The following is a 21,498-nucleotide window of genomic DNA, read 5'->3' on the forward strand; positions in this document are numbered from 1 at the left end:
AGAGAGAGACAAAGAGAGAGAGACAGAGACAGAGAGAGAAAGAGAGAGACAGAGAGACAGAGAGAGAGAGAGAGAGAGAGAGAGAGAGAGAGAGAGAGAGAGAGAGAGAGAGATTTTTTTTCTGCCTACTTTTGGTGTTAGCTCCAAATAGTAAATTACTGCATTTTATTTGGTTAATTGTTCAGGGTTTGAAACATTTTAAAAATCAGTGAACTTACTGATGATTCACATTCCTCCACACAAAACCTTTCCTCTAGTGCTGCTTCAAATCTGCTTGAACCAGAAAACCAAGTGAATTCATCAAATTCTATCAATACAGACTCTTAACTTACATGCGCTTCAGCAAAGAAAGCAGTGGATTGCCTCCTCTAACTAAAGAGTCCAAGAGTTTTAGTGATTCTGTAGACCAGGCTGTCTCGAAGGGCTCGGCTCACACCATCAGCTCCCAGTTCTCCGTCTTTCTGTGTGGCTCTCTGCCTGCTTCTCTTTCTCCGTCTCTCTATTTTTATCTTTCTCTTTCTGCTTGCCTTTTCTCTGGGCTGGCCTCATCTTCCAGGATACCCTCCCCACGGTGCCCCACATTACTCTGGGTTTACATCTTTACATGCTGCTCCCTGCCCCAGGGTTGAGGGATGAACCCAGGACTAGTAATCGATCACTGAGCTGTATCCAAAGCCCTGCTGTCCCCCTGGAATACACTCCACCTACCTGACATGCTAGGGACCAAACCTAGGACCTTGTATAGGTCAGCCAAACCATCTACTCCTGCTTACCTCTGACCCTAGCATGCTCATGAACGCTTTAACCGGAATTCTGGGTAGGGCCGCCAGTAGGCCACTTTGAGCCGTAGGATCACTTCAGAATCAATTACAATGAGCAAGAGCTTGTCTCTATCCTGGGGCCTTGTGGGTGAGAGCAGTCTCTTAAACCCTAGAAAACCGAGTGTGAAAGAGAACTAGTTTACTGAACCTGCAGGTTCCCAGGAGGGAGTCAGGTCCAGTATGCTGCAAAAATGACGCACAGAACTGAGGAAGGCATGTGATAGATACAGTGAGCCCCGGGAGGGTCGAGTGTGGTGTTCACACTCCCTCCCTGTGGTGCTGGAATGTACCACTTTCCAGGTGCACTTCCTACCAGGAAACTCCTTTAAGCCTCCATGCTCAGGGGTTTTTACACGGATTCTCACGTAGGAATGATCAATTAACTCGTTAGCCAGCTAACTGGACTCATTCTCTAGCTCTATTCCCTCCCTCTATTGATCTAACCTCTAGTTGTTTAGACACTAATCACTCAACCAAATACTTATATAAGTATTTTTTCAGTTTTTCCTGACAGGGTTTCTGTCTTGGCTGTCCTGGAACTCACTCTGTAGACCAGGTTGGCCTCAAACTCAGAGATCACCTGCCTCTGCCTCCCGAGTGCTGGGATTAAAGTGTGCACCACATGACCAGCTCACTTTTACTTATTTTTCTCTTACCCATACCACACTTTCTCCATTTTGGCCTCACTCTGCCAGATTTCCTGCCTTGTTTAAACTTACATGAGACTGACTTTATTTGAAAAAGCAGGGGTAGAATTTTTTTGTCTATTTAATCTGCAAAACCCAAAGACAACTCTTTGAAGCCGCATTTTCTGAAACCAAGAATACAGCTGAGGGAGGGCCAGGGGCTGCTCCTCACTGCCCCTCTGTCTCTGTAGAAGCCTCCGCCTTTTTAGTTTTCTGTCATTTATCCAGCTCATCTCTCGTCCCAGTGTAATTATCTTCTAAACTACTGGCTTCTTTCCCACACTCCCTGACAACCTTCAAGCACCTCGTGTCTAGCCTTTTTTTTTTTTTTTTTCTCTTCATCTTCTGTCCTTATCCTGGGGCATTTCAAAGTCGGATGGTTTTTCAGCTTCATGTTCTTGTTATCTCCAAACCAACTCTCCACATCAGACATAACTCCTCTTTTTCAAGACCCTGGGCTCTCATGTCAACTTTTAGGGTTTTATAGACAGTTATTTTTCCCAGGACAGACATCTCTTCTGCAATCTGCACTCCTGTGTTCAATGTCTTTTTGATATACTTCTTTATGTGTCCCATGTTCGAGCATCTGAAGTCTCAACTCTTAGTTGTTACCCTGTTGAGCCTCGCTCTGACAAATCCATTTCAGAAAGTGAGTCCGCTGGTCGCTCAGTTGTGCAAATGCATCTCCCTCACCCTCCTTTACTCTGTCTTATCCTTTCACCTGTAAGATGAGCTTGAATCCGTGTGGTTCTTACCATCCCCAACTAAGCCTAGCCCACCTTTACCTCTTACTGGGCCTGCCGATGAAATGCCCTTCTGGGCTCTCCATTCATGCTTATGTCCTTTCGATCCAATTCATTACGTATTTATTTTACATTTGTGGGATGTGTGGTATGATGTGTGTGTGGAGGTCAGAGAACAACTTGGTGGAGTTGGTTCTCTCCTTCCACCGTGTGGATTCCAGGCACCCAAATCAGGTGGTCAGGCTTCTTGGCAAGTGCCCTTATCAGCTGAGCCACCTTGCTGGCCCTGTGTACAGTGTGTTTTGAGACAGGGCCTTGCTTGGCTGGCCTAGAACTTGCCTTGTAAAACATGCCTCAAACTCACAGCAGTTCTGTCAGCCTCCCACCTGCTAAGATTTCCAGACACGATTCACCAAACCCAGCTCATCACCGCCATCTGTTTGTTTTGTTTGTTTGAGACAGTCTAGTGGCTCAGTAGGATAGGAAGCCGAAGATGACCTTGAACACCTGATCCTCTTGCTTTTATTTACCGAGTATGGGGATTACAGATGTACACCACCATACCAAACCCATGCTATTAAAGAAATTGCGTGTGGGTCTGTGGGTGTTTTGCCCACATGTATGTCTGTGCATCTGTGCATCCTGCATGCCTGGTGACCATGCAGGCCAGAAGATGGCATCGGGTTCCCTGGGACCAGAGTTACAGATGGTTGTGAGTCATAGTATGTGCTGGAAACCCAACCCACATCATCTGGAAGAAAAGCCAGTTCTTGTAACTTCATAGCCACGGCCCCATCCCTGCTCAGGACTTGTTATCTGCTAATGACATTTCAAAGGAATTTTGATCTTGGTATTATCTTGCTTAAAGTCTTCCAGCCAGACTCCTGTGATTTCAACCAAGTCTGTCTGGTCATCTCCTGCTCCTTTCCCGTGTTTACCAAGCTGCAGACACACTGGGTTTCTCCATTGCCCCAGCACGTCAAGCTTTTGTGCATCTGTGCCTCATAGTATCCATATGTATAACTCCTTATTCTTTGGACACGCTGGACCATATTTCTACCTCCACTTACTATGTGACAAGAGCTGTTCCATGAGTAAGGCACAGCCTTCTCCTCTTCAGGAGTTCATATATTTGTAACCTCTCCTCTGAAAAAAAAATATGTACAATATGAAAAATGCAAGAGAAGCATCACCAAAGGAGGAAATATTTAGCTCTCTGTGAGCCAGGAAAGGGCACAAAAGTAGAAGCAGTATCGTGGTCCAGGATAGAAGAAAGAAACACAAATGATGCTCCTGGGGGAATAGAGGGAAGAAGAGGTGGGAGATGTGGTTGGAGATGGTTTGCATGCTGTGGAAAGAGGCTTATTTTGTCTAATATGCCAAGACAGGGTCCTTCACCAAATGGTTTTCTGTAGAGAGCAGAGATAAACAGACATCAGCCAGAAGGCTATCACATTGTAGTAGTGGGGGGTGGGGAGGAGGAATACCAAAGTAGTCCAAGCAAGTGATCACAACTGAATTGAGGTGGAGATTATGCGGATGGAGAGAAGATAGGTCAAGAAACTTTTGAGAGGTGAACTAAGCAGAACTTGGTTACTGTGCAGCTCAATTCTAGAAGTCACATCATACATTCAATAGGCGACTGCATATATGAGATAATGCCTACATTGTTATACACTTGGGTAAATAGAGCAGAACATGCTGGGATGCAAGGCAGGAGGATCATGAGTTCAAAGACAGACTGGGCTACTTGGCAAGTTCTAGGCCAGTCTGGGCTACATAACAACACCTTGTCTCAAGAACAAAACAAAACATATACAGCAAAGTGAAAGCACAGCAAATGGAATAGTTACTTTAGATCGACGGTTCCCCAAGAGAAGGTGACGTTTCAGCAGAGGCCCGAATGAGGTGAGGAAGTGAGTCATGTGGATATTAGGAGAAAAGGCCTTCCGTCAGAGTGAAGAGTCAGTACAGAGATCCATGGGCAGTAATGAGCCTGTCTGTCATGGGGCTCGGAAACAATGACGCTATGGTAACTGAAGCCCAGAGGAAAGACAGGGGAGAAGAGGAGGAAAGTCATAACATAGCAAGAGGCTGGGCCATGAGGGCCTTGAAGTCATGGAAAGAACTTTGAAGAGTGTGCTGGCTAGTTTTGTTTGTTTGCTTTTTTTAAAAAAAAAATTGATATAGTCTTGGATGATTTGAGAAGAGTGAACGTCAACTGAAGAAATCATAATGATTGATGTAGGAGAGCCCAGACCACCACGTACAGTGATATGCCCATGCAGGTAGTCCTGGGTGGTCTAAGAAGGCAGGCCGAGCAAACCCTGGAGAACAAGCCAGGAAGCAGAATTCCTGCACTGTTTCTGCATTAGTTCTTGCCTTGACTCCCCTCTGTGATAGTCTACAACTATAAGCTAAAATAAACCCTTTCCCTGCCAAGTTGCTTTTGGTCATGATGTTTTATCACAGCAAGAGGAAGCCGAGACAAAGTGTGATGCAAATCACTAGAAAATTTTGACCAGAGGAATAACACCTCCTTATGTACTGTAGACTATACCGGATGAAGAGTAGAAGCCGGATGCCAATTGGAAAGAAGGGGCACAGGAGCTGGGCGAGGGCTCAGTGGGTAAAGAGCCTGCTGTAATGGCGCAGAGACTTTAGGATCCTAGAACCCACGTACAAGACATGTGCGGTGGTTCACGACTGCAACCCCAGACGTGAGGCCTGGCAGGAAACAGGACAACCTGAGGGCCGTCTGGCCAGCCAGTCCAAAAGTGGCAAGCTTCAGGTTCAGTGAGAGATGATGTCTCAGAAAAATGTGGAGAGAAGTTAGAGACGACAATCTGGCTTTACATGTGCCTACACACGTCAGTGCACCCACCTTCACACGCAAGTGCACACATACATCTTTTTTTAAAAATAAGGAATCTGACTGGAAGATGATGATGGCTCAGGAGAGACTCATGGCCAATTAGTGTGAAGTCATTAATCAGATTTGAAGTAGAAGGCGGGGCTGGTAAAATGCACTAAAGGAGTCAATGAAGATATTAGGAAAATAAAAGATTGGTAGTTCCCCCAAATTCCTGGTCTGAGTAACAAGATGAATGGAAAAACCATTACCGTATTAGATTTCTCATTGCTCTGACAGAATGCCCAGAGAAAGCAACCTAAGAGAGGAATTATTATTTCAGTTTGCAGTTTGAGGCTACTGTCCGTCACTGAAGGAAAGATATCGTGGCAAGAGTGGCTGTGGCTTGGTGACAGTAGCGTGAGGTGGCTGGTCACATTGTGTCCGCAGTCAGGAAGCAAAGGCAGATGAACACTGGTACTCAGCTGGCTTCCTCCTTTTTTCTCCAGTCAAGGACAGCAGTCCATGAGTCTTACCTCCTCCTTAAACAGCTGTGGGAACACCCTCACAGACATACCCAGAGGCTCTCTCCTGTCCAGTCAACTTGACAATGAATAGTGACCATCACCGTTACTGAAATAGGGACGAGCAAGAGAATAAGGGTTGAGCAGAGGAAACCGAAGCTCAGGGTTTGAGAATATATTCTTTATTTATATATTTTTGTGGGTGCACATATGTGTGCACCTGCAGGCAAGCAGCTAAGGTACCAGATGAGCACCGGCATTCATCTATCTCTGCTTCCTGGGAGAGAAAAGGGCATTGGATCCCCTGGAGCTAGAGTTACAGGAAGCTATGAGCCACCTGGTGTGGGTGCTGGGTGCCTTTTCTCTGCATCAGCAACAAGTGTTCTTGGAGGTCTTTAGTTGGCATGATCAGGACATCCATGTACGGCGGCCAGTGGAGATGAGTGGCGTTTCAAAGAACAGGCCGAGGCTAGAGACACAGACTTTTGGAAACAATGACACAAATGACTCCCTTTTAGGCAGGGTCTCTGTGCAGTCTTGGGTAACCTGAACATCATTATGTAGTCAGGCTGGCCTCATACTCACAGAAATCCACCTGCCTCTGCCCCCTCAGTACTGGGATTAAAGCTATGTGCCACCACATCTATCTGATTTTTATTTATTTTTGAGGCAGTGTCTTGATGTATATGTGTATGTATCTGTGTGTGGCTATGTGCATATGGGTGCAGGTGACCCAGGAGACAAGAGAGGACATTGTATCCCCTGAAGCTGGAGTTCCAGGACATTATAAGTCTCTAGACATGGGTGCTGGAACCAGACTCAGGTCCTCTGCAAAAGCAGTGTGTGCTCTTAACTACTGAACCATCCCTCAATCACCTATAAATGATAGTTTTTCTAAGAAATGAGTATAAAAATTAAGTATTGGGGCTGGAGAGATGGATGGGTCAGTGGTTAAAAGCATTGGGTGCTTTTGCAGAGAACCCAATTTCAGTTCCCAGAATCCAACTGGTGGCTCACAGTCATCGATAACTCTAGTTCCAAGAGATCTGATATTCTCTTCTGATCTCCACAGGTCCAAGCATGTGTGTGGTGCACATACATACATTATAGGCAAAATCCCCACACACATAAACACAAAAAAAATCAATCTTTAGAAACAGGTATTAGCGGCCGGGCGGTGGTGGCGCACGCCTTTAATCCCAGCACTCGGGAGGCAGAGCCAGGCGGATCTCTGTGAGTTCGAGGCCAGCCTGGTCTCCAAAGCGAGTTCCAGGAAAGGTGCAAAGCTACACAGGGAAACCCTGTCTCGAAAAACCAAAAAAAAAACAAAAAAAAAAAAACAAAAAAAAAAAACAGGTATTAGTTCAAGAGTGGAGGACTAGAATATGCACCTCTCCCCCTTTTCTTTTATGTCAGCATTTCTCTGTGTAGCCCTGGCTGTCCTGAAACTCACTCTGCAGACCAGGTTGGCCTCGGACTCACAGAGATCCGCCTGTCTCTGTCTGCCTCCCGAGTGTTGGGATTAAAGGCGTGTGCCACCACTACCTGTTGCAAACTCTTTAAAAAAAAAATAATTTATTTAACTTTATCTTATGTGCATTGGTGTTTTGCCTGCATGTATTTCTTTTTGAGAGTGTCAGATTCCCTGGAACTGGAGTTACAGGCAGTTGTGAGCTGCCATGTGGGTGCTGGGAATTGAACTCAGGTCCTCTGAAGGGCAGCCAGTGCTTTTAACCACTGAGCCATCTCTCCAGCCCCAGTCGCAAATTCTTAAAAGTTAAGAGAAACGGGGATCTAATGAAGAGTTTGGGAAGGAGTTCTGGTGAGGTGGGAAGAATGTCAATGGACAGTGGAAGTCAAGATGTCTTTCCAGAAAGAAAAGAAAGTGTCAAGTGAGTGAGGACTGAGTTAGACGGCATGCAGACGATTTGTGATGTGGATGAGAACAACCTCGGAAGAGTAACGGGGCAAAACTTCAATGGACTAGAGTAGATACGGCAGAGAGAAAAAAGTGAGGCATCTCACCGCATGGAGGGAAGCAGAGAAATAGTGTACAAACTGGAGGACACAGGCCATCGAGGGAAAACTGCGTCAAAAGGGAAGAAATATGGTGATTTCAGGAGCGGGTGTGACAGCAAAGTCGTCCAGTAGATGAGTTCTTAGACTGGATCTTTAAGTCAAGAGCTCTATAGAGATGTGGAGGTTGGAGACACAGGCGTTGGGATGATTAACTTGCATATGACAGGGACAAGTGTGAGAATGAATTAAGTCATTTAGAGAGAATGTATAAAACATGGGAACCAAGGGCAAGTTTTTTTGTTTGTTTAGTTTTTTTTTAAGGGTTAGGGAATAAGGGGCAAAGATTGAGGCTTTTAAAAAAAAAAAACAAAAAAAAAAATCAAACTTAAACATCTATTTTCCAGATTTTGAATGACCAAACCACAAGACACGTTGTCGTCCATTCTGTCTCTCTCCATCCTGAAAAGCCTTCCCCTCCCTGGATTTCATCTCCATCTGTCATAGTACTTTATACATATCTTTATTAGCACTTACTTCATTGCATTTACTTTATGTATCTGCTTCTTCAAACAGCATCTAAGTTCCTCCTCCAACCTCACCCCCCATAAACCCCTTTTATTCACCATTGTATCCAAAATATTAACATTACACCCTGAACATAGGTGTGCTCAGCAAGTGATGCGAGGGGACAGGAGATGTGAAGCCACAGATAGAATAAAACAGAAACGTTACAAAGTGTGAATATGTCTTTTATGCCTTTCTAAAAGCAGTGTATATGTTGGAAAGAATTCATCAGTGAAGCCATCTGGAGTTTTCTTTGTAGGATGGTTTAAATTATGAATTCAATTCCTTTAGAATATAAAATGTTCTGTTTGTTCTGGTGTCAGTCCTGATAAGTTTTGTTTTGTAATCTAACATTTCCCATTTCATGTGAACTGTCAAACTGGCACAGAGTTATATGTAGTATTCTCTTATATTTTAATGTCTATAGGACCCATAGTGATGTCCCTTTGTTTATTGCTAATATTAGTAATTTTCTCATTTTTTCTTAGCTAGTCTTGACAGTTTATTTTATTCCTTATTATCTTAGAAGATGATTAAGTTTTATTTTGTTGATTTTTCTCTCACATATTTAATAAATAAATAAATATAATACTTATGTATTTTTGTTTCATTGGTCTCTGATTTTATTTTAAAATTTTCATTCATTATTACTGCTGCATGTGTTTATGTGTGGGCACATGCTACAGAGCATGTGTGGAGGTCAGAGAACGACTTTTCAGAGTTGGTTTTCTTTTCCACTGTAGGTTCTGAGGATCAAACTCTGGTTGTCAGGCTTGCTTGGCAAGTGCATTTATCCACAGAGTCATCTAGCTGACCCTACTTCTTTTATTTTATCTGCATTAAATATGCTGTTCCTAGGAGGGAGGACGGGCCCATGAGTCCTCAGTCTTAGCTGGGGAGCTACTGACAGTTGATGCTTCTGGGGTCAGGAGAGTCAGTTTTCTCTAAGGGTGTGGCCTCTGGTAGGTTGATTGTGCTCCAAAAGACGCCCTCCCACCTGTGAGTATATAAGTACCACAAATTGGGGGTTATTTAAAAAAAAAGGAAAGAAAAAAGAAGACATGAGGTTGGGAGAGTGGGGAAAGGGAGTGGTGGTGGACTTGGGAGGGGTTGGAGGAGGAGCAGGGGTGAATACGATCAAAATACATTTTAGGAAACTCTCAAAGAAATAATAAAATAATACATTAAAGTTGAGAAATTTCTATTATTCTTCAACTATCCCTCTGAAATCTAAATCTTATGTGTAGTTCCTAACCAAATCAGAACACTAGTTGGGCCCCGAGTCTTGCAGGAATGAGTCTGCATTGGTACTCTGCCATGTTAAGTCATCAGCTAGGAACGGCTCAATAGGAAGTATGGTCTCAATTGCCAACACAATGGTGGTTCCTGAAAGTCAGCATCTGGGTCAATCAATTACCTGTGACCTGCAACAGACAATCTGAAAGGACTATTTTCATATGCATCACAGACAGTCACTACCCACAGATCTACTCCATCACGTAGGTTTTGAGACGCTTTTCCATGTTCCCATAGGTTTCTCTTCCTAAAGGGAAACTTCTAGAGCAAAGTTAGTGGTATTAACTACAACATTTGATCTCAGATGACACAGCTGATACTGTTTTCCTCTCCTCTATGACCCTCTCTAAATTCCCCTCACCCTTAGTATCACCTTGGCCGGTCTTGGTGAACTATGAGGTGATATGATCCAAATCTCAACTCATGACAATTCAGGTCTTCTCTGGTCATATTTGTTCCATGTGCTCACTCAGTTACAATAGGCCATAAGAATAACAGGAGACATCTAAATGTATCACCTGGGCTTACCAGGTCTCTGTCCTCCTACGAGTTAGAGCCAGTTATCTCTGTCATGATAGTGACACCTCTTTTTACTAACTGGTCTCTGGACTTGAGTCTGGGTGTCCCTGCAGCAATCACTGCTTGTAGATCACTAGATACTTGCTGTGCTTCTTAATTAGAATGTAGTCCCATTGAGGACTAGCTCTGCCAAGCCCGGATTTGGGATACTGGAAATAGTAGGTCACTGGTAGGAAAGGTAATTGGGGCTGTTCCAGTATCCAGTCCTTGGGTAGTGGGCATGCCTCCTTTTCTCACTTGGGTCATAATATGTATTACACATCCTGATTCTTTCAGAGTTGACTTTGAACAGCCCTTCACTTTCACCCTAATAAAATCACCCTAGCTCTCTAGCTCTCTCTGAGGCAAAACTCTTGCATGGTATAGTATGACCAGCGGATTCCATGGGCCTAGTCTTGCATCTCAGCTCTTTTTTTGGGGTTTTTGTTGTTGTTGTTTTGAGACAGGGTTTCTCTTTGTAGCTTTGGTGCCTGTCCTGGATCTCACTCCGTAGACCAGGCTGGCCTCAAACTCAGAGTCACAGAGATCCGCCTGGCCTTGCCTCCTGAGTGCTGGTATTAAAGGTGTGTGCCACCACCAGGCTGCACCTCAGCTCTTCCATGCTAAAGTAAAAATCTGCTTCACAGTGTTCTGTGCTTGTGGATTGCGTCTACCATAAGCTTCCTGACCGTGGGAGTTATGGTAACAGTTCTACCTGAAGATTTGTGGGTAGAAAAAGAAAAACAATACCCCGAATAGGTGATTACCACTGTGAAAAGGGACTACTGTCCCCTCCAGAATAAAAAGCAACCCAATATAGTCAACCTGTCACTAATATGGCCAAACGATCTCCCCAAGTAATAGTGCCATACTAGGGCCCAGAGGTGGGCTCCAATCTTACTAAATCTTCATTACTGTAACAAATGCCTGAGAAAGAGGTTAACCCAGAAGTCAGCCATCTTAAATGTTGAGTGAAGCATACATTACTCTTCTTAGAGTCTCTTCCCTCTGTCTTTGTACCTACCAAAGATCTGACTGACTCCTAGTCCCTTAAGAGGGAAAGGGAGAGGGACAGGGATTAAGAAAATAATTGCCTCATGTGACTATGGAAGCTGACAAATCCTAAGATCTCTAGTCAACAAGATGGAGACCCAGGAGAAGCAATGTATAATTGATTCCAGTCTGAATGCACAAGACCTGGGGGGACAAGGACTCGTCTGAGTCTGAAGGCTGGAAATCCTGAGAACTAAGAAGAACTGATGTAACTAGCTTTCTTGTTGGATTATCTTTGGATCACCAGCCCCCAAATAATGACACAGAGATTTAATATTAATTATGAAAGTTTGGCCTTTAGCTTGGGCTTTTCCCCAACTAGCTCTTTTAACTCAAATTAACCTGCTTCTATTAATCTACATTCTCCCCATGTAGCTGGGTTACCTCTCCTCTGTACATGTCTGACTTGCTCTGCATCTTGTTGGAATCTCTGCTGTACTTAGATTCTAACTCTGAGTTTCCCTCTGCCAGGAAGTCCTGCCTATTCTCTCTTGCCTAGCTATTGGCCATTCAGCTCTTTATTAAACCAATCAGAAAGAGACACATCTTTACAGTATACAAAAAGATTACCCCACAACAAGCTGATTTTTCTGTTCATGCCTAAAGGCCAAAAAAAATCAATGTCTCACCTTAAGCAGCCAGGCAGGTGGTCCCTCTTATTAATCTTTTTGTTCTATTCAAGTTTTCCACTGATGGGCTGAGGCTCAAGACAGAGGGAAGGCAAAGTGCTTTACTGAGTCTACCAATTCAAATGTTAATCTTATTCAGAAACACGCTCACAGAATAGTCTTTAATCAAAGTATCTGGGAACTCAACAGCCCAGTCAGATTGACACAAAAGTAGGCACCACAAGCCCCAAAGTGCATCTTTCCACACCTCTGATAGTTTCAATATAAAGCTCTACTGGACAATATGGCCAAAGTGTGGTGATGGTCTCTAACAAAGACCAGGATCACTCGGACATTTCTACTGTTTCTCTTGCCACAGCTTGTAGGTCTTTATGGTAATTGGACCTCATAGAATCTGGTGACTAAACAGCACCATCTGGCCTCCATTAATGGACATCGGAGTGATATCATTCCTATAACTACGAATGAGTCCCAGCTCTGTCAGGGATTCTCCAGTTGTCAGCCCAGTACAACCGAGACCTTAGCGACACTGTTGCCCCTATTACCAGGGCATTTTTAGTGGCCTTCGTAACTGGTGTTTCTTTTGGACTCTTCTGTGAAACCATGATCTGATCTCATACAAAGTACCGATTCCTGTCCCACATTTCTATTTATTCCTCTGTGAGGTATTGGGGCAACTCAAAAACATTTCTCCTTTGCTCAGCATTGGCCATCATTTCTCGAGGCTTCTATGACAACTCCAGCAGTGACTTTCATTCTCCTGTCCTTGTTAGGGTGTTGAATCCTATGTCTGAAGAAGTGCCTCCAAGTCAATGAGTCTTGTCTAGTTTTATATGCCAGCCTCTGAGCAAGCAACCTCAAAATTAAATTCTGGAACATTCCCTTGTTTTGTGCACATTAGTTAACCCATTTAGCTCTGTGATATAAAATCTCCTTTATCAGGTCCCAGCTGAGTTTTGCTTGGAGCAAAATCTGGCAGCCAGGAGAGGAGGTAAGGACAACTCCTGTGGTTCTTGTGGGAGAGTGATTCTGTAGTCACTCTTCCTACAGATGTTTTAGAGAGGCAGACCATCTCTGCCATCTTTGAAAGTACTCGAGACCTGCAGAGCAAGCGTCCTTAAGGATGCCCACCTAGACGTCCTCCCATTGTTTCAGTGTTTCTTGGCTTTTTCAAATAGGGGTCTAACTCTGCAGCTCTGTGACTATCAAGTCTATCTGGGGCTCAACTGTGTCAGTTCTTTAATTACAAGGACAAATTTCTCAGTAAACTACTAAAGAGATCCTCAGTCTTTCAAACTTGGTCATCCACCAAAGAAGACTCTGACTTTTCCACTATCCCTCTTTGGAGTCTGGTTAGCAGTAACCAGACACCCCCACTCTCCTTATAGGTTTCATCTTCCAATGTATTTCAAATTCCTGAAGTTATACTTACAAGGGCTTTCCGTCTACTAGCCTTTCCCAGGTCAACAATGACAGAGCCTTTAGCCGGTGGGCTACCACCTTGTGCTAGGAACTGCTCATCTTCCTTAGCATGCCATCCTCTTTCACTAGCAGGAGTGAAACAGTCATTGAACTTTTAACTTGTGTCTTCTCACGTCTCTTCTACAACTTGTGTTGGTCTGAGTGCACCTACGAGCGAATATCAAGTTGGAATCTGACATGTGTGCTAATTTCCAAAAGCTGCCTAAACAAAATAGTACAGGGTGGGTGACTTGGACAAAAGAAATTTGTTTCTCATAGTTGTGGAGGCTAGATGTCCAAGGTCAAGGTACTGATGTGTTTCTTCTGAGGCTTCTCTTTGTTGTGTGCAGATGGCCATCTTCTTGGTGTATGCAGACACAGCCATTCCTCTGTGAGCATCTATTCCCGATAACTCTTTGTGTGTCCAAATTTCCTCTTTTTATAAGGATGTCAGTCAGAGTGTATAGGGGCCACCCTAACTGGCTCCTTTGAAAGCCATTTTAAAAACCCTACCTATATCCAAATACAGTCACATTCTGAGGTATTGAGGGCTAGGGTTAAATTTTGAGAGCTCAGTTCAGTTCACAAGTTCTAAGACACACACACACACACACACACACACACACACACACACACACATATATATATATATGAGAGAGAGAGAGAGAGAGAGAGAGAGAGAGAGAGAGAAATATCAGTATAAGATAAAAGGGAAGAGAACAGAAAATGCAAGAGCCTGCAGCCTATGATCCAAGTCTGACTCTATGAGAGATAGAGCAAAGCACTGGGCAGCATATACATTGGTTATTTGTCTTCAAGCAACAGCCTCAAAAGCATGGAGCCCCAAGTTTATAAGAGTTCTCCTGCTATGCTCAGTCATCAGCCAGGACTGTCAACTACTATTTCTGGAGATACTTGCAAGAATCAAAGCTAGATGAAACTCCCAATATCTTTGCATTAAGAATGGTTATTTTTAAATATTCCTACAAAATGATTGAGGTTAAAAAAAATCTCATATAGGGAGGCAGCCAAATCTAAAATGTCTTTTTATGTAAATAACAAATTGTAGCTGCTAGAGATAAATGTAGACAGATGGATTTGCAGAACATAATATTTAAGAAGAGCAAAGAGACTTCAATTGATTTGAAATCACTTTAAAAATTCCCCACGTATTTCCTGCATTTTGCCCAGGAATGTCTGACATCAAGTACTCCTATGTTACTAACAAATAACTCTATGTCTCTAATATTTATTGAGCAATCAACTTCAGAAAAATTATTTACTTCCAGTGGGATAACAATCTTCTAATCTATACTTGGGAAAGTATCGTGCTTTATTGTAGCACAGTTTAGATCTTGAGCTGTATCTATAAAGAATTACGAGGACATTCAGTTAAGGAGCCCCTTTCCTTTCTTTGCAAAAATGTCCAAAAAAAAGTACCAAAATATGCCGGGCGGTGATGGCCCATGCCTGTAATCCCAGCACTCGGGAGGCAGAGCCAGGCGGATCTCTGTGAGTTTGAGGCCAGCCTGGTCTACAAAGTGAGTTCCAGGACAGGAACCAAAACCACACAGAGAAACCCTATCTGGGAAAAACAAAACAAAACAAAACAAAACAAAACAAAAAAAACCAATAATAAAAAAAAAGTACCAAAATGTTTAAGAGCTCTCTTCTGTGGATGAACGTAGAACTTTATGTCTAAATGACCTTTAACTGTCCTAGTTAGGTTTCAAGTGCTGTGTTATAAAACACCATTACCAAAAGCAACTTGGGAAGAAAAGGGTTTATTTTATGAAGGGAACACAGGGTGGGAACTCAAAGCAGGAACCCGGAGGCAGGAACTGAGGTAGGAATCATGGTGAAGTTCTGCTTATTGGCTTGCTCGGTTGCTTTTTTATATACCCCAGGACCACTTGACCAGGGATAGCACTGCTCATAGTGGACTGGGCCCTTCTGTATCAATCATTAATAAAGAAAATGCCCCCTTTCTGCGATTTCACTGGCCTAGTGAGCAGCCACCGCCTCGACATGCAGAACGGTGCCAACAAGTTCGCCGACCTGTACGTGCCCGTGAGCAACCGCATCTTTAGTGCCAAGGACCACACATCCATCCAGATGAATGTGGCCAGGGTTGGCAGGTCACGGGCTGGTTAAATGGCCAGTTTAAAACCTACGCTATCTACGGGGCCATTCTCAGAATGGGCGAGTCAGATGATTTGATTCTAAGGCTAAGGCTGATGGAATTGTCTCAAAGAACTTTTGATCAGAAGAGATCAGGGAATATTTGTCATAAATAAAAGTGAAGGTTTCCTCTTCCCAAGGTAGTCCTACCTTGCGTCAAGTTGACAAAAAACTAGCCCGGACACTAACAAACTTCTGTACTTCTGTCTGTTTTATTTAGAAAATACTTTAAAAATTAAAAGTGGCAATATGAGATGCTGTACTTTTTCACTTCAAGTCAGGTGTGTAGCTTGCTGGTAGAGGACATGCTTAACATACACAGGGTCACTGGGCAGTGGTGGCACACACCTTTAATCCCAGCACTCAGGAGGCAGAAGTAGGTGGATCTCTGTGAGTTCGAGGCCAGCGTGGGCTACAGAGTGGGTTCCAGGAAAGGCTCCAAAGCCACACAGAAAAAAACCCTGTCTCAAAATAAATAAATAAATTACACACACACACACACACACACACACACACACACACACACACACACACACGGCCTTGGGTTTGATACCAGCATCTTCAAACCCAGCACAACAAAAGCCTTCTATTTCTCCAAGACACACATTAATCTCCATGTGATTGGAGTGTGTATTAGCTCTTGTTTTCTCTCAATGGATCTATCTAGAGACTCTGATATATTGGGTAGTATTTGGAGTACTGATCCTCAAAAGACTCACATTTCAGTCACCTTCCTTTTTAACTTTAAACTGCACATAAGATGAAATTTATCCACCTAACAAGTTTTAAACATGTCCGAACGTGGCACTAAGTACATTTATGTTATTGGATTACCATCACCACTGTCTATCTCTAGAACTTTTCTTCTAGAAAAAAAAACTGTCCCCATTCAATCATGACTCTTCATTTCTGCCTGCCTACCCTTGGTAACCACTACTCCTTCTGTGACTCTGACTACACTAGGTACCTCACACAGGCAGAATCACGTATTTGGCCTTCTGGGTCCCACTTACTACGCTTAGCGCTTCTTTTTCCTTACCTCTTCCCAGCTCTTTTGCACAGTGTTAGGGGTCCGACTCTGGGGCCTTACGTGTTGTGGAATAACCTTTTTATACACTGTGAAGGTGTGTTGCTTCCATTGGTTTAATAAAGAGCTCAACGTCCAACAGCTAGGCAGGAAGAGGTTAGGTGGGACTTGCCGACAGGGAGAGAGCTCTCTGGGATGAAGGAGGGCAGAGGTGCCAGGTTCAGGGAAAAGCCAGCCAGACACGGAAAATGGGATACAATTAATAAAGCCATGAGGCAGAAAGTAAATTCATAGAAATGGGTTACTTTAAGTTATAAGAGTTAGAAACAAGCCTAAGCTATCAGCCAAGTATTTATAATTAATAAGTCTCTGTGTGATTATTAGGGAGCTGGTTAATGCATGCTATACCCCTAGCCTTAATATAAACATCTAAGTTGTAGCAAATATCAGAGTTTTACTTTTTTAAAGTAATTTATTTAAATTTATTTTATGTGCATTGATATGACAGTGTCAGATGCCCTGGAACTGGAGTTACAGTTGTGAGCTGCCATGTGGGTGCTGGGAATTGAACCCGGGTCCTCAGGAAGAGCAGCCAGTGCTCTTAATGTGGAGCCATCTCTCTGGCCCCAGTTTCATTTCTTTTAAAGGCTATGTACATATGTATATGTTATTTTCAACTAATTTTAGATAATTTTTTGTTTGATTTTTTTTTTTAATACTGAGTCTCATTATACAGTTCTGATTTGCCTAGAACTCACTATGTATAGCAGACTGGCCTTGAACTTGTAGTGATCTTCCTTTCTTGGCTTTTCTAGTGATGGGATTACAGGTGACTACCCACACCAAGCTTTAAAAAAAAAAAGACACCAAGTTTTAAAATTACTTTGAAAAGGCAGTCTCTCTATCCTCCCATTAGGTGCCCAGGTGCCCATTCTCTGCTTTTGTTAAAATCATGCAAAGTCTGAGGTTAAGTTTCAGAAACATTCCCCTTTTACTGTATGTCTTTATCAAAAGTTATTGGAATAGTAATGCACTTTCCAGAAGCTATTTGAAAGCAAAAATTTCTCAGGGTGTGGTGGTGCACGTCTTTAATTCCAGTACCCTGTTCTACAGAATCAATTCTGGGACAGCCAGGGCTATACAGAGAAACCCTGTCTCAAAAACAAAACAATAACAAAAGGAAGTAAAAATTTCTAGTTTACATATAGTCAGGTAGACTTGCAAGTTGGGTAATTATAGTTTAAAAAAAAAAAAGAATCCAACTTCTTCCTAATGACTTCTTTGGAGGCAGAGATGGGCAAAGTTCAGCGGGTCTAAACCATAATGCTGGGCACTTGAGCCTGCCTGGATTATTGTTGAGAAAAGTTGGTAGCTTTTATTTATTTGTTTAACTTAAATTATATTTTATTTATTTTGCCTGTGTGTGGACACAAACCATGGAATGTGTTCTAGTTCACTCTCTGTTGTAGTGTTAAAACACTTTGACCAAAAGCAACTTGGGGAGAAAAGGGTCTGTCTGTCTGTCTTATACTTCCAGGTCACAGTCTATCACTGAGAGAAGTCGGGGCAAAAATTTAATTAGGAACTAGAAGCAGAACCATGGAGGAATGGCTGGCTTGTCACTCACAAGCTCATGCTTAGCTAGCTCTCGCACACAGCCTAGGACCACACAGCTAAGGAAGTTGGGCCTGCCTACATGAATTAGCAGTCAGGACAGTGTCCTGCAGACATGTCTACAGGCCTGTCTGATCTAGGCAGTTCTTCAGTGAAGGGTCCTCTCCCCTGGTGACTCTAGGATGTGTCAAGCAGACAACAAAGAGGAACCAGGCAGTGTGTGTGGAGATCAGAGGACAACTTGCAGGAGTTGGTTCTCTCCTTCAGCCAGGTCGGTCCTGGGGATCAAACTCAGGTTGTCAGAATTGGTGGTTGGTACCTTTTACCACTGGCCCATTTTTCTGGTCTCCAAGTTGTTAGGTTTTTAGCCTCTAAGAAAGTAAGAATATAAACCAAACTTCTGCATGGTTAAGGTTATTTTGCCAGGCATTCCTTGAATTCACACACATACCACCACCCCATACAAGTTTCAGATCTGATGATCCAGGCCTCAGGACCTGGGATTCAGACTGAGCATTACTTTTTCTGTTACTTATGAAGAATAAGAGCCTTTCAGTCTGCCTTCTGGTTCCTCTATTATTTTCCTGGGAGGAACACCTGGCTTTACTGTCAGTGAAAGAGTTATTTATTGAATATTCATAGGCAAGACATTCCGTGAAATGCTACAGTAAAAAAACTGATGTGATTATGTGTGTGTGTGAGCACATGTAGCCTGATAGTTAAGCGCATCTCACATCTGTGCCTTCCTCTATTACTCTCCACTTGATTTTGTGAGACAAGATCTCTCACTGTACTCTGAGGTTGAGAGAAAATAAGCTTTCCTCTTTTCCCCACAATCAGCTACCGGTGAACCCCTGTATTGCTGGTCTACATGCACAAGCATGTTGCTCTATAGAGGTGCATTTTGTGAGACAGACGGCCATCACTGCATTGGCTATCAGGAGAGGCTATAAGTGTCTTTCATCCCCACGGTTTCTCTATACTAAAAGTTTTTCTAAACAGCAGGTATGGGGAATTTAGAGCCTGCACTTTTCTGATAGAAAGCTACTGACAAGTTGAAAGAAAATCTTGTCAGATAACCGATGAGAAAACTAAAAGGTTAGCAGTCTCTTTTCTACAAGGACTTTTTTATAGAATTTCTCCTCAGTTTTATTAATGACAAATACCTGATTGGCTAGAAATACAAAACTAAAATTCCCACGGGGGTCAGGGGAGAAGGGGGGGATGTGGCCAGTAAATAAATGGTGGAAAGACAGGTACTAACAACCCCAAACAGACATTTCTACAACCCCTTACTGCTGAAATGCCTTGGTGACTTAGGAACCTAATACAGGGCCAAGTAGGGACTCTAAGTATGGCCAGGGCGGTTTAAGCACTTGGCCAGCCGCACATGCTCAATAAACTGCAGCTGCATTTGGGATGGCACACCTGTGATCCCCGGAAGACTGCCTTGAGTTCTAGTTCAACCTGAGAGACACGGCTAATTCTAGGCAAGTGTGGGCTAAAAGTGAGTACTTGTACTAAAAACAAACAAAACCAGAGAGTTCCCTTTCAGGCAAAAGAGCCCATTACACAGCTTCTTTCCTCCCCCTATGCCTTCTTCTTTATTCAGGTATAACTGACAAACACAGTTGCTTACATTTACAATATACAAAGTGATGTTTAAAAAACATTTTTTTTTTTTTCTTTTTTGAGACAGGGTGTCTCTAACATAGTCTTGGCTGGCCTGGAATTCACAATTTAACCAGGCTGGCCTTGAACTCACAGAGATCCTCCTGCCTCTGCCTCCTGAGTGCTGGGATTAAAGGGACCATCACACCCAGCCCAAAATGATGTTTTTAAAAAAGTTTTTTTTTTTTTTTTTTGAGACAGGGTTTCTCTGTGTAGCTTTGCGCCTTTCCTGGGACTCACTTGGTAGCCCAGGCTGGCCTCGAACTCACAGAGATCCGCCTGCCTCTGCCTCCCGAGTGCTGGGATTACAGGCGTGCGCCACCACCGCCCGGCCTAAAAAAGATTTTTATGTGTGTGTGTGTGTGTGTGTGTGTGTGTGTGTGTGTGTGTGTGTGAGAGAGAGAGAGAGAGAGAAAGAGAGAGAGAGAGAGAGAGAGAGAGAGAGGTGTAGGTGCCAGCAGAGGCCAGAAAAAGGCAGTGAATTTCCTAGAGCTGGAATAAAACATGGGTTATGAGCAGCCTGACATAGATGCTGAGACCCGAACTTGGGTCTTCGGGAAGGGCACACAGTGCTCTTAACTGCTAAGCTATCTCTCCAGCCACCAGAATGATGATTTGATATATGTATAATATCACGATTAACATAACATTCACTACCTCCTACCTTTTTTTGGTAGTGATTAAAATCTATCTTAGAAAATTTCAAGCCGGGCAGTGGTGGCAGGTGCCTTTAATCCCAGCACTTGGGAGGCAGAGGCAGGCAGATCTCTGCGAGTTCGAGGCCAGCCTGGTCTACAGAGTGAGTTCCAGAGCAGTCAGGGCTGTTATACAAAGAAACTCTGTCTCGAAAAAGCAAAGCAGACAAAACAAAACAAAACAAAAACACAAAACAAGTATAAGATATAAACTTGCCACCCCGCTGTACAACATATCTCCACTAGGAATTAATCTTACCTGAAATTTTGTGCTCTGACCACTCCTTCCCCAGCCCACATCTAGAACGCACCTCCTCCTCAAGACTGGGGTTCAAACCAGGGGTTTAAGCATGCTAGGCAAGTACTCTGTCACCGAGTTACATTCCTAGACAGCCACGACTTCTTAACCGCCTGTCTTTCTTTGACACATAATTCATTTACAATGTTTCTAAAAAGTTCCTAAGTTGCTTTTCTACCCTTAAGAAAAAGGAAACAAGAAGCACATACACCAAAAGAAGTTACTCATTCTTCATGGAAAAAGCTGTGACTAATCTAAAGCTCGGGTCCTGCGCTCTGGATCTTTGGACCTGAAACCTGGACAGCTAGGGTGGTGGTGGTATGCGTGTGAATCCAGGGAGAGCCTGGTAAAATAACCTTACCTGTGCAAGAATTTGAAAAAAAACTTTCTTGCAGACTAGAATCTGTCAACTTTTTAAACTTTTTTCAACAACAAGCCAGGCTGGCCGAAGTGCCGGGAGCGCGGGTGCAGACTCTGTACTGAGGCGCACACATCTCTGCCCAAGTCCAAGTCCTCAGCAAAGCCGGTTCCGGGTGTCACAGAGCCGGGAAGACCGTGAAGAGCGGGGTCTGCGAGCGCGAGGAGGAAGAGACCCGTGTCCCCGGCTGCAGATGCGAGAGCTGGCAGGACTTACGTCACGATCCCGACAACCCAACTATCAAGCCGAGTCTTGCAGCGGTCCATCCCGCAGCGGGCTCCACTTCTCTGAGCGGTTCACTCTCACCACTTGCCTCGAGTCCCAGCGCCCTTAGCAACCACCGGAGATGGAAAGCGGAAGCGCGCCTTGGTCCCGCCCTCTCCGCGTTA

The 21,498-nt window shown here is 43.6% G+C and overlaps 1 long non-coding RNA gene and 1 pseudogene across 1 annotated transcript; one reads left to right on the forward strand and one right to left on the reverse strand.

Annotated features, from left to right (window-relative positions):
- Positions 1–6,987: 6,987 nt before the first annotated feature.
- LOC143273954 (uncharacterized) lies at positions 6,988–21,452 on the reverse strand. The gene is made up of 3 exons (XR_013052304.1): positions 21,053–21,452; positions 11,745–11,818; positions 6,988–9,205 (listed from the first exon to the last, which is right to left on the reverse strand). It is a non-coding gene; the product is annotated as an uncharacterized LOC143273954 (long non-coding RNA).
- Positions 15,223–15,478, forward strand: LOC102926823 (small ribosomal subunit protein eS21 pseudogene; annotated as a pseudogene).
- Positions 21,453–21,498: the final 46 nt, after the last annotated feature.

The sequence above is a fragment of the Peromyscus maniculatus genome, chromosome 6 (genome assembly GCF_049852395.1).
Source record: "Peromyscus maniculatus bairdii isolate BWxNUB_F1_BW_parent chromosome 6, HU_Pman_BW_mat_3.1, whole genome shotgun sequence".
NCBI lineage: Eukaryota > Metazoa > Chordata > Mammalia > Rodentia > Cricetidae > Peromyscus > Peromyscus maniculatus.